Raw genomic sequence first — 11,432 nt, forward strand, 5'->3', positions numbered from 1 at the left:
AAGTGCTACTGTCTGGCTCTGACTTCTGGGCAGGAAATTAATGCCTAGCCAGGTGCACCTGACCCTTACTGCCCTGTCTCCTGGTCCTAGTTCCTACCAACTTCCCTGGCCCTCCTACCTCAAAATACAGGGCATTGCAAAGCCTTTGTCAACATTTCCCACTTAGCTGGCAGCCCTAGAGTGTTCTAACCTATTCTTATGCCAGGTCTCTCCCCAAAACCTAGGTTCCCTTTTACTGAAGTGTTGGGTAAAGGCCTAGCTGAGTCACATTTGAAATCCTTAAAGGATCCTGCCTGCTAAAGACAAAGTTTAATGTGTTATGACATGGGGACTTCCTCCCCAACTCCAATGAGTTCACTTTATAAATCCAATATTGGATTTGCTAAATAAACACCCTTTTATTTGGCACCTCATAGGGTACCAAGCTCCTTCACGTCCCTAGTTTCTTTTCATGGAACTACATAATATGCCATCCCATTCCACACCTCTGGTGAGCTGCCCTTTCCTACTTTGTCTTCATAGCAAACAACTGCTCATCCTTCAACACTGCATGAGCCTTGCCTCCTTAGCTCGCCAAGAAGAGTTAGTCTCCACCCCCTTTGTGCCACCCTGTACCTGGGGAGTTCATTTATCATAATGCAGTTGTTTATAAGCACTGTGGTGCTGGTAAATATTTAACAATGAGCTCTCTGGGGGAAAAGCTCTGATTTGTAGCACTGGCCAATTTCCATGGTATATAAATACCCTCACCATGGTCGATTCCAAGCTACCAATGTGATGTCACTGATCATCTGGGAAGAGAGGCACACAATGGGCTCCAGAGAGCCAGAGTGAGCCAGCTCCAGCCACCTCCATGCATCCCACTGAACTGTGTGCTTGCGAGGGCAAGGCCTCTGTCTTGCTCTTTGTATCACCAGTGCCTACCACACAGAAGGTGCTCAAGTGCTCATTATGTTTGAGGGACCTCTGCCACCTGTGAAGACATTTTACTCGCCATGATGTCTTTTCAAACTCTTTCCTGCTCAAAAGTTTTGCTCAAAAGTTTTCCTGCAGTACAAGAAAAAGTCCAAAGTTCCTAGCTCCTTAAAGACAGGCTTCAACCTACTTTAAGAGAACATATTCTAGAGTCAGACTGCCTGGAATCAAATCCCGGGTTTGCCACTTCATGTTATGTGCCTTGGGCAAGTTATTTAAGCTCTCTGTTTCCTTGTCTTGAAAGTGGAGATAATAATACCTGCCGTGTATGGCTGTTGCAGGGTATGATGAGGTAATACATCTACAGCTTTTTGAACAGTGCCTGGAGCATAGTGTTATACTTATTTTCCACTATCTTTCATTGCTGTCTTACTTGCCCACTCCCTCAGGATCCCCTACATAATCTATATGGATTTTCATCTCCTGACCTTTGCCCAAGCCACTCACACTGCTTGGAATATCCCACCCTCTACTTTCTAGTGACCCAAACCCTGTCCATCCACAATGGACACCCTTCTCACCCTCCACCATCCTCTCACTAAGATCTACCTCTTCTGGTCTTCCAGTGCCCATCTCCATGGGCCTCAGAATCAGATTTCATCACATGTTCTATTTATTTATATACTCTGTTTAGCACCTGCCATATGCCATCCCCAGGGCTGGGCTCTGGGTAATCAAAGATGAACCTTGTACATTCCTCCTTCAGGAAGTGTGGTGGGTAAACAAATTCCAAATGGTGGGCAATGCTAAGGTAGAAGTCTGCTCCAGGTGGAGTGGATCACAAAGATGGGATAGCCAGCTTTAGCAATAACCTCTCAATGTACATACCACTATACCGTTTACAAAGCACTTTGCTTCCTTTTTCCTCATTTAATCTACACAAGCAGCACACGGGGGCCTTTCTTTTTTTTTTTTTTTTTTTTTTTAAGTAGATGAGGACACTGAGGTTCAGAGAAGAGAAATGATTTGTCTGTGACCTCACTGCATGTAAGCAGAATGCCTGGCACATAGTAGGCCTTTGGCTAATATTTATGAAATTGAATTAAATGTCATTTAATTTAAGTGGCCAAGTTGAGGAGAGAACCCAGTCTAAATCCTTCTTCAGGATTATTTCTACTCCACTGTGAGGACAAGGACAGAAGCAGGTTTCCAAGTGCCAGGCCTCTGATCCAGGTTTTTCCAGTGATGTTCCAAGTGACCTCAGGCAAATCACTTCATGGTCCTGAGCCTGAAAGCTTCTTTGGCAAAATGCAGCAAGGTCGAGCTCAACTCTACCTACTAGAAGTCTCTTCTAGCCAGAGTTGGAAGGAAGAATGAACTTCCTAGTCCTGGACATGTGCAAGCAGAGACCAGAAAAATCCCTTGATGGGGCTGTCATGGGTGCTTCAGGCACAGGACTGGCCCATATGTCTTCCTGGCCTTTCATCCTGTGATGGCATGGTCCTGGGACTTTTGTATTTTCTGGTGTGTGAAATACTGGGCTCTATTAAGTGCTGCTGGTGCTAAAACAGCCTGGGAAGTGGAGTAACTCAGATCACGTCACACTACTGACATTCCCAAGTGAAATCAGAAAGCTTTCATGAGGAAGAGGCTCATTCCACCGAAACATCTCCTTAGAAGAGTCAAGATTAGACAAGCTGAGCACCACCATCCCTCTCCATCATCATTCCTGAGCAGAAAGCAGGACTCCCTTAATATTAAGAGAGAGGACTGTCAGAATGTGACATACATTGGCTATTTTTTGGCAAAGAATCTGAGAATGTTGTGCTAGAAGGAAACTTGTCACTGGCCATTGAAGGTGAAGAGGAAAGAGAACTGACTTTGAGTAAAGCAGACCAGGTCCAAATCCTGGATCTGCCATGTGACCTTGGCAAGCACCACTACCTTTCTCAATGACTTCCTTTATGAAGTAGGGATAAAAATACCTGCATCACCTACTTCATATGGTGATTTAAGGGCTAAATGAGAAAATGCATGGAGAGTGCCTGGTTCCCTCCTCTTTGCTCTCTGTACTCCTTGCTCTCCATATATCTCATGTTTCTATATCCCCTACCTTATAAATATAAGGTGTGAATCCTATCATTAAAAACCCAGTGCCAAGTAACAATTACCACTGGCCAGGCACCATCAGTAGTGTAACCTATATGCACTCATTTAATCTTAACAATCTGAGAAATTACTATCTTAACACTTCACTTTCAAGTAAAGACACTCAGGCCCACATAGATTAATTGGCCCAAGGGAATGAAGCCAGAAAATGTCAGAACTAAGAGTTAAGACCAAGACTGTCTGATGCAGAAGCCCAGAGCCACCAAGTCACACAACTCCAGGGGACTCTATCATTATAAAATAATAGAATACAACATGACTGCTACTCCTTGGAGTTGTGCAGCCCCCAATCTTACAAGCCCCCCTTTCCCCAACCTCCTAGTGTTTCTAATCTAAGGATATAGATGCCATTTCCTAAGCCTCCTGTGGGCCAAACACTGTTAGGCCTGGGGGCACAGACCTGAGCCTGTCCTCTGGGCTGGCATTACCATTGGGAAAGACTTTCTACACAATAAGATCACTGCTCTGTTAGAAAGGCAAATGTGAGAGAGATGAGGGAGAGCTGAGAGGACCAGGGACCACTTAGAGAGGAAATGGGACAAAGATATCTTCACCAAGGATAACCCCTATGATGGGTATTGCAGGATAAGTAGAAGCTTCCTAGGCAGACAAGGCAAGGAGGGAGGAGGATTCTGGCCATATAGGAAACATGTATAAATAATAATAACAGCTAAGATCAATTAAGCACTCATTCTGTATTAAACATGATTCTAGCCACTGTACTTGTACTACCTCATTCAGTCCTCACAACAACCCTATGTGGTAGGTACTACAACCAGCTTTACAGATGACAAAACTGAGGCTTGGAGAGGGTGAGTAACTCACTCAAAAACTACAAAGCTGGTAAGTGGTATAACCAGGATTCCAACCCTGATCTACTGTTTCAAAAGCCTATGTTCTTACCACTACCATACTACCTTCATTGTTCAGAAGCCCTGGAGTTGAGAGTCAGTAAAAGAACTTTAATGTTTCCTTAATAATTTCTCTGATTTTTTCCAACTATGATTAATGGTGATCAGCTCTTTCTCTCCCTTTCTGACCAGAGGGTGAGGCTAGTATCATGTCCTGGGATATGCTGGACTTGTCTGGCAGTGAGATAGGGCAAGAGCTTGTTTACATTTAGGAGCTTCTAGGGGCCTTATAAAGTTTTCAGTATTTTTTGCTTTGTCTTTAAGAAAATCCCGACAAACCAGAAAACATTCCCTCTCAAATGAAAGGGAAAAACTTTGTAGTTTTTGAGCGAGTTACTCACCCTCTCCAAGTTGACTTGGTGCCCTGCTGGCCAGAGGACCCAGTTGAGTTTAGAATGTTTGATCCGCTTTTTTTGAGGACTGAGGTCAACAAAATACATCCCAGAATTATGACTCCCACATAAGACCTTCCAAAACTCACTCTCCTACCAGTACTCTCAAAGAAGTTCCTCTTTGGGGTGAGACATAAGACAGAATTAAGAAGGTGTTGAAGATGCATGAAGGCTTTTCCAAACTCCATGCACTGACAGAGTGGTTGGTATATGAGAGAGCAGAGCTGAAAGTCAGGAATCCTGGGTCTGGCCTTGGCTCTTTCCCTCACTAGCTCTGTGATGCTGGCAGATCCTTTCAACTCTCTGAACTCATTTCCATGTGAGGAAAGTAGTAGGATCAATTACTAATTCAACAAACATGAATGAAGGCAGGCACTGTGCTGAGGGCTGGGAATACTGAGGCACAAGATGTGGTTCCTGTTTCAGGAGAGCTCTCAGTCCAGGGTTGGGAGCAACTAATACCGGGAGCTAAGAGAAGAGAAGGGCAGCCTCCCCCCCCCCCCGGTTGGAAAGGCAGGTTTGGTCAGGGACATGACATCCGGGCTGTACTTGAAACGGCAAGTAGTTTGCTAGAGCCAGAAATTGGGGAAATGAATTCCAGCAGAACCCAGGAGGCTGGAAAGAACAGGCCATCTCTGAAACAGAGGCTGGGAATGGTTGAGAGTCTGGGCAGATGGTCTGGCTTCAAATCCTGGCTCTACCATTTGCTGGCTATGTGACCTTCAGCAAGGTACATTACCCCTCTCAGCCTAATTTTCTCATCAGACAAATGGGGATAATAATTATACTTACCTGATAAGGTTCTGTAAGGATTAGATGAGTTAATGCATGTAAAACACTGAGACCAATGCCTGGCACCTATTACACACTCAATGAATAATTATCAATATTGCTATTATCCTAGGTAGTTAGCCAAGGCTAGTTCCTCTGCCAGGGGCCAAAACTTTTTCTGACCCTCAGCTTCCTTGCTGGATCCAGAAAATTGTCCAGCCCTGTCAGTCCTTCTGTCTATACTCTGGCCCCTGGACCCATTTCCCCAGTCGTAGGTTAAGGCTCTGCTTCATAAGGACAACTTCCCTGGAACAAAAATGCTTCCTGCCCCATCCTGGATACAGGCCCTTCAAATGAAGCATTTTCAATAGGAATTGGGGAAACCCTTTGACATACCTCACTGAAGTGGTGCCTAAGGAGTCCAAGCTCTTCTGGCAAGTTCGGCATTAGGCAGTTATAACCTATTACCTGCATTTTCCCATGTACTAAATAGATGGGTAACTGGAAAGCTCAAATTGGTCCTCATCTGTTCCCTAGCTTACATTCAGGGTTTATGTTAATCTGGTAGAGGAAGACCTCCACTCTTCCTATGATGTCTGGTGCAGGCTGTATCCATGTGGCAACACCCAGTGCTCATGAACTTCATGGGAAGGGGCATAAGATGCCAAGAGCTCATGAGAGGTGGGATAACAAAGGGGCTGGTGGGCAGGTAGCATTAGCAAGCTCTTGACTCCATGCTCCTCATGAGATGTAGGCTGTCATGGCAATGAAGGGTTGGGAGTTGGGCATTGGAAGAAAACTGTGCCATGTTGCAATGGAAGATGGGATATTTGAGACACAGACAGTTTGATCAAAATATACCCCACTGAGCCCAGCCAGGCGTGGCTCAGCGGTCGAGCGTCAACCTAGGATCCAGGTGATCGGGGTTCGATTCCCAGTCAAGGCATTTGCCCAGGTTGCGGGCTTGATCCCCAGTCGGGGTGTGCAGGAGGCAGCCGATCAATGACTCTCTCATCATTGATGTTTCTCTCTCTCTCTCCCCCTCTCCTTTCCTCTCTCTGAAATCAATAAAGATATATTTAAAAAAATAATAACACTTTAAAAATATACCCCACTGAGCTCAGTGGGTGATGTCCAGAGCTTGCTCCTGTTATGCCATTATGCATCATGAGTGCGGTATAATATACGGTACTTCTTCATATTATCCTCAAGACCCCAAGGGGTCAAGTCTTCTCAAAAGGGGCTTTTAATGAGGGAAAACACTTCTACTACATAGACTCCCACAACTGTGACCAGACCCATGCTCCAATCTGGATCTCAGATGCCAATGCCACTGTAGGTCCCATTCAAACTACGATTACTGGGCATGTACCACAGAAGAACTGTCCCCTGTCTGTACCCCACCTTCCTCTGCATGTCTCCTGGTTAGGCCCAGGAAGCTGTAAGAGAGCTTTACACATGTATTTCACTCATTTCTCTCTATTCAATCCAATATGTCAAATCTTCCAAGTTCTTTAAGATCCAGCTCAAATGGCCCCTCCTCCAGGAAGCTTTCCTTAGTTTCTCCCACCAGCTCTTATTGTTATTATTAATAACAATAATAATAATAGTAATTCATTAAGCCCTTACAAAGAGCCAGGCACCATGCTATTATTTACAAACATAATCATTCCATTTAATCCTCACAATGGCCTTCTGAAATAAGTGTTATTATCTCCATTCTATAGATGAGGAAACTGAGGCTGAGAGAGGTAAAGTGCCTTGCCCAAAGTCAGAGAGAGCTGGTAGGTGACTGAGTTAGGATTTGAGCCCAGCTGTTGCTAGTAACCACTGCATTACACTGTCCCACTGAGAGGGAGGACTTACTTCTTGGAACTGCCCTGGCTCTTTACCTGGACAGCCTCTTAGGGTGGTATAATTTCCTGATCCACTCCAGCTCTGGCAGCCTAGGATTCTGGGATCATCAAAGGGAGTAGTGAAGGGGACACAGGGCCTTCTTGGTGGCACTCAAGGAAGCACTGCCAGGGCCTCTGTTGCTGAGTTCTTTTCTAAAAGAGTGACTTCCTCCCTCCCCCCACTCAGCTCTTTATGCAGGGGGCAGTTTTAGAATTCCTGGACTCAGCTTCTGAATATCGATTGTTTGCAGGAGCAAGTCAGCAATTTGTGGCTTCCGGACAATGGCTCTCTGTTCTATTATAGAACTGGGCTTTTTTGCATTTCCATCATCAGGCAGGGCACAGGCCTGGAATCTGGCCTACCCTTTTGCCTGGTGACCCAGGGGTATTTTGTGGTCAGGTCAACTGCCCCAACCTTTCGGAATGGAGAACCCAGGAGAGAGAAGAAGGCCCAGCTCTGCTTTCAGAAAGATAAAACCCAAACAAAACTAGCTCTTGCTCAGAGTAGGGATTGTTATGATGCCCATTTTCTCAAATGTACATTTTGGTACTTTAAAGGGAAAAAAGTAGGTGTAAATCCAAGTTGACAGTGTTGATAGGGGGTAGGGAAACAAGCACCCTCATATACTATTGGTGGAGTGTAAACTAATGCAATCTCTTTGAAGGACAAGTTGGTACTATTTATTGACATTTCAAATGTGCAAAACCTTTAATGTAGCACTTCCAGTTCTAAAAATTTATCTCACAGATATTCTTGTCCATTAAGCAAAGCTATGTGTACAAAAATGTCTACTCTTGTATTATTTATAATACCAAAAAATATGAGTAATCTAAATGACCATCAGTTGAAGACTTATTAAGTAAATAAATAATTGTTTAACTATACAATGGAACATTTTTTAAAAGAAGTAGATTTGTATATGCTGAAATAGAACATTCTCCAAGGTGTACTATTAAATTAAAACACCAAGATTCAGGGCAGGGGTGAGCTATGTGTGAAAAAGGTGTGTGTAGCCCGGCCAGGCGTGGCTCAGCGATTGAGCATCGACCTAGGATCCAGGAGATCGGGGTTCGATTCCCGGTCAGGGCACATGCCCGTGTTGCGGGCTAGGCAGCCAATCAATGACTCTCTCATCATTGATGTTTCTGTCTCTCTCTCTCTCCACCCCTCCTTTCCTCTCTCTGAAATCAATAAAGATATGTTAAAAAAAAGAAAAAAGAAAAAGGTGTGTGTATGTGTATGTGTGTACACATACATAGAACAAAATTCTGGAAAGACAGTAGGAAAGTATCAACAGTGATTACTTCTTAGTAAAAGGCCTGAGATTCTGGACTAGGAGGGAGACTAACTTTTCAAACTTGACCACCACTTTGATGTGGTTTGACTTTTTCTCCATGTACTTATATTACTTTTATTTTAAAAGTATCCAGCTTGGAAAAAATATTCTTATCCAACCAAAACCCTGCTCTTCTAAACTGTTGCAAAAGCCTCTTCACTGATTCCCATAAACTTAACTGCTACTATGTCAAGCACGATGCTCTGCTTTATGCAAAATTCTGCTTTACATGTATTTTCATGTGTGAGGTAAAGATCAGTATTTCAGTTTTATTGCTGAGGAAATAAAGACTTAAGAAAATTCAGGCCCAGCCAGGCATGGCTCAGAGGTTAAGCATCGACTTTAGGATCCAGGAGATAGTGGTTCGATTCTCAGTCAGGGCACATGCCTGGGTTGCAGGCTCAATCCCCAGTCCGGGGTGTGCAGGAGGCAGCTGATCAATGACGACTCTCTCATCATTGATGTTTCTATCTCTCTCTCTCCTTCTCCCTTCCTCTCTCTGAAATCAATAAAAATATTTTTTTTTAAAAAAATTCAGTAACTTACTGTTAGTTTTATGTGCCAACTTGGCTAGACTATATATAGTACCCAGTTATTTAACTAAACACTAAATCAAATCTAAGTGTTGCTGCCAAGGTATTTTGTGGATGTGGTTAATATCTACAATCAGTTGACTTTTAGATAAAGATTATCATCAATAATCTGGATAGGCTTCTTCCAATCAGTTAAAAAGGCCTTAAGAGCAAAACTGAGGTTTCCTGGAGGAGGAAGAAATTCACCTGAGTTTCCAGCCTGCTGATCTGCCTTATGGATTCCAGTCCCCACAATCCCAAAAGGCAATTCCTTGCAATCAATCAATCTCTCCCACCCTCCCCCTCCCTTTCTCCCCTGTTCCCCATATCCTCCTACAGGTTCTGTTTCTCTGGTAGTATCCTGACTGAAACACTTTCTAAAATCTAAATGGGGTTCAAATCTAGGTCCATCTAGCTTCAGAGTGTTTGTCTCTCCACCAGATGTCAGAGTGAGCTTGACAAAACACAAACTGGTTCATGTCACCAGCTCATGTTAATCCTTTCATTAAGTCAGTCTCCTACAGGAGAAAATAAAAACTCCTAGCATGGCTATGTTTGCCAAATCTCTTTTGGTTGCAAGTAGAAGATACAACTCAAACTGGCTTATGGAAATTTAAGAAGGAGATACGTACATTTATTGCCTCATATACTGGAGAAGTTAAATGGAAGTGCTGGTTTCACCAGGGCTAGTATCTCTCGCTCCATCTCTCAGCTTTGATTTATTATTATTATTATTATTATTATTATTATTATTATTATTTATTATTATTATTTTCTAATCTCTTTCTTGGTCACACTACCCCCTCATGGTGGCAAGATGGTGCTGTAGCTCCAGCGTGCACAAGCCTACGTCCAGTCCTAGGAAAAAAGGGAACTCATTTCTCCCATGTCTTAAGTACAAGTTGTAAGAAAAATTGAGCTTTGGAGGCTTTGATTGGTCTAATGTGGGTATGTGTCACTGTCAGCAGTGTTGTACCAAACATTGGTTGGTCTGGGTCTGGACTGTGTATGGGATGGGACCTGCCCTGACCAACCAACTTGGACTGAGAATAAGGTAGAGTCAATCACTGAGTGAAAATCAAGGGTCGTTACTGGAAGTAGATGAAAAAATCCTAAGCAGTCCAAAATGTCCACTTCAGTAATACCCAAGGTCAGACATCACCTGGCCTTTACCCCACACCTTCTCCCACCCCCTACAACCTATGCTCCAGTTTTACCCAGACATTTACCATTCCTTGAACGTATCCCAAACTCTCCTTCCTCTCTGCCCCCTTTTTCCTGCTCTTCTCTCTGCCTAAAATACCGTTCCTTCCCATCTTCCATCCTAAAAATGATTACCTTTTCTTTAAGACCTTCTCAAACAACCACCTCTTCCAGAAAACCTTAGTAGATATATATACCTCCAACTGAATTACTCTCTCCCTCTTCTTTGTTTTTATGGAGATACTTCTGTCTCTGCACGAGAACACTTAGCACATTCTTCCTGGTATCATGGTGACTTGGGCACCTGACTAGTTTCTCCTAGTCTGAGTTCCTTGAGGGGGACAATAAACTATCTTCATAACCCACACAGTGCCTACAAGAGTGTCTTGAATATATTTGTTTGAGCAAATGTTTATGAGGCATCTATTCTATGTTGGGCACTGGAAGAAACACTAAAAACATAACTGGACTACACCTGCTTTTGTCTTGAATGGAATGGCAAAATCCACTTACAAAAAAAAAACGGAAAACGGGGTTGAGAGAGATTAGTCATTTGTCCAAACCCAGATAGTCAGGACATGAGGGAAAGAAGGCTAACTCCATTCCTTGTGCCTCGGCCCTTACGGTCCAGGTACCAGCAGCACTGATGTGATCTAGGAGTGTGTTAGGCCTACTGAATCCGAATCCGAATGTTACGTAAGTGTGGGAAGCAGGAGACACCACCTGCCTCCAGCATGGGTCCCCTCACTCAGGAAGGGGCTACACCAAGACCCCAGCTCAGAGTTCCAGAAGCACAGAACGTTTTTCACCTCCGTATCTCTGCTCATACCATTCTCTACCTGGAGCCGATGCTCCTGTTGTAACTCTCATTACAATTCTGTCTCCTCCGCTAGCATGTGAAGGTGTCTAAGAGATAACAGTTTTCTGTCGCACAGGTACCTCAGCGTCAGGCAAAGTCAAGACCCGGAGCTGGCGCCCAGCAACTACTTGAACTTAAGAACAAAGTAATGGGGTGGGGGAAAAAGTGAAGTAATAAATTAATGAAACTTAACTCGTCTCCTCAGAGACCCGCGCAGGCGTACGAACCCCTCCCGAGTCGCTAGTGGGGCGTGGCGATGAAAGGACAGCGAGCGGGAGGTTTAAACGCCGCAGCACTGCCGTCCCGCTAGCGGGGCGGGGCGGGGCGGGGCGGGGCGGGGCGGGGCGGCGCATGCGCGCAGCCCACGGCGCCGGCTCAGAGGACCTTCCCCGCATGCGCGGGATCCCG

The sequence above is a fragment of the Miniopterus schreibersii genome (genome assembly GCF_964146895.1).
Source record: "Miniopterus schreibersii genome assembly, chromosome: 12".
NCBI classification, from domain to species: Eukaryota; Metazoa; Chordata; class Mammalia; order Chiroptera; family Miniopteridae; genus Miniopterus; species Miniopterus schreibersii.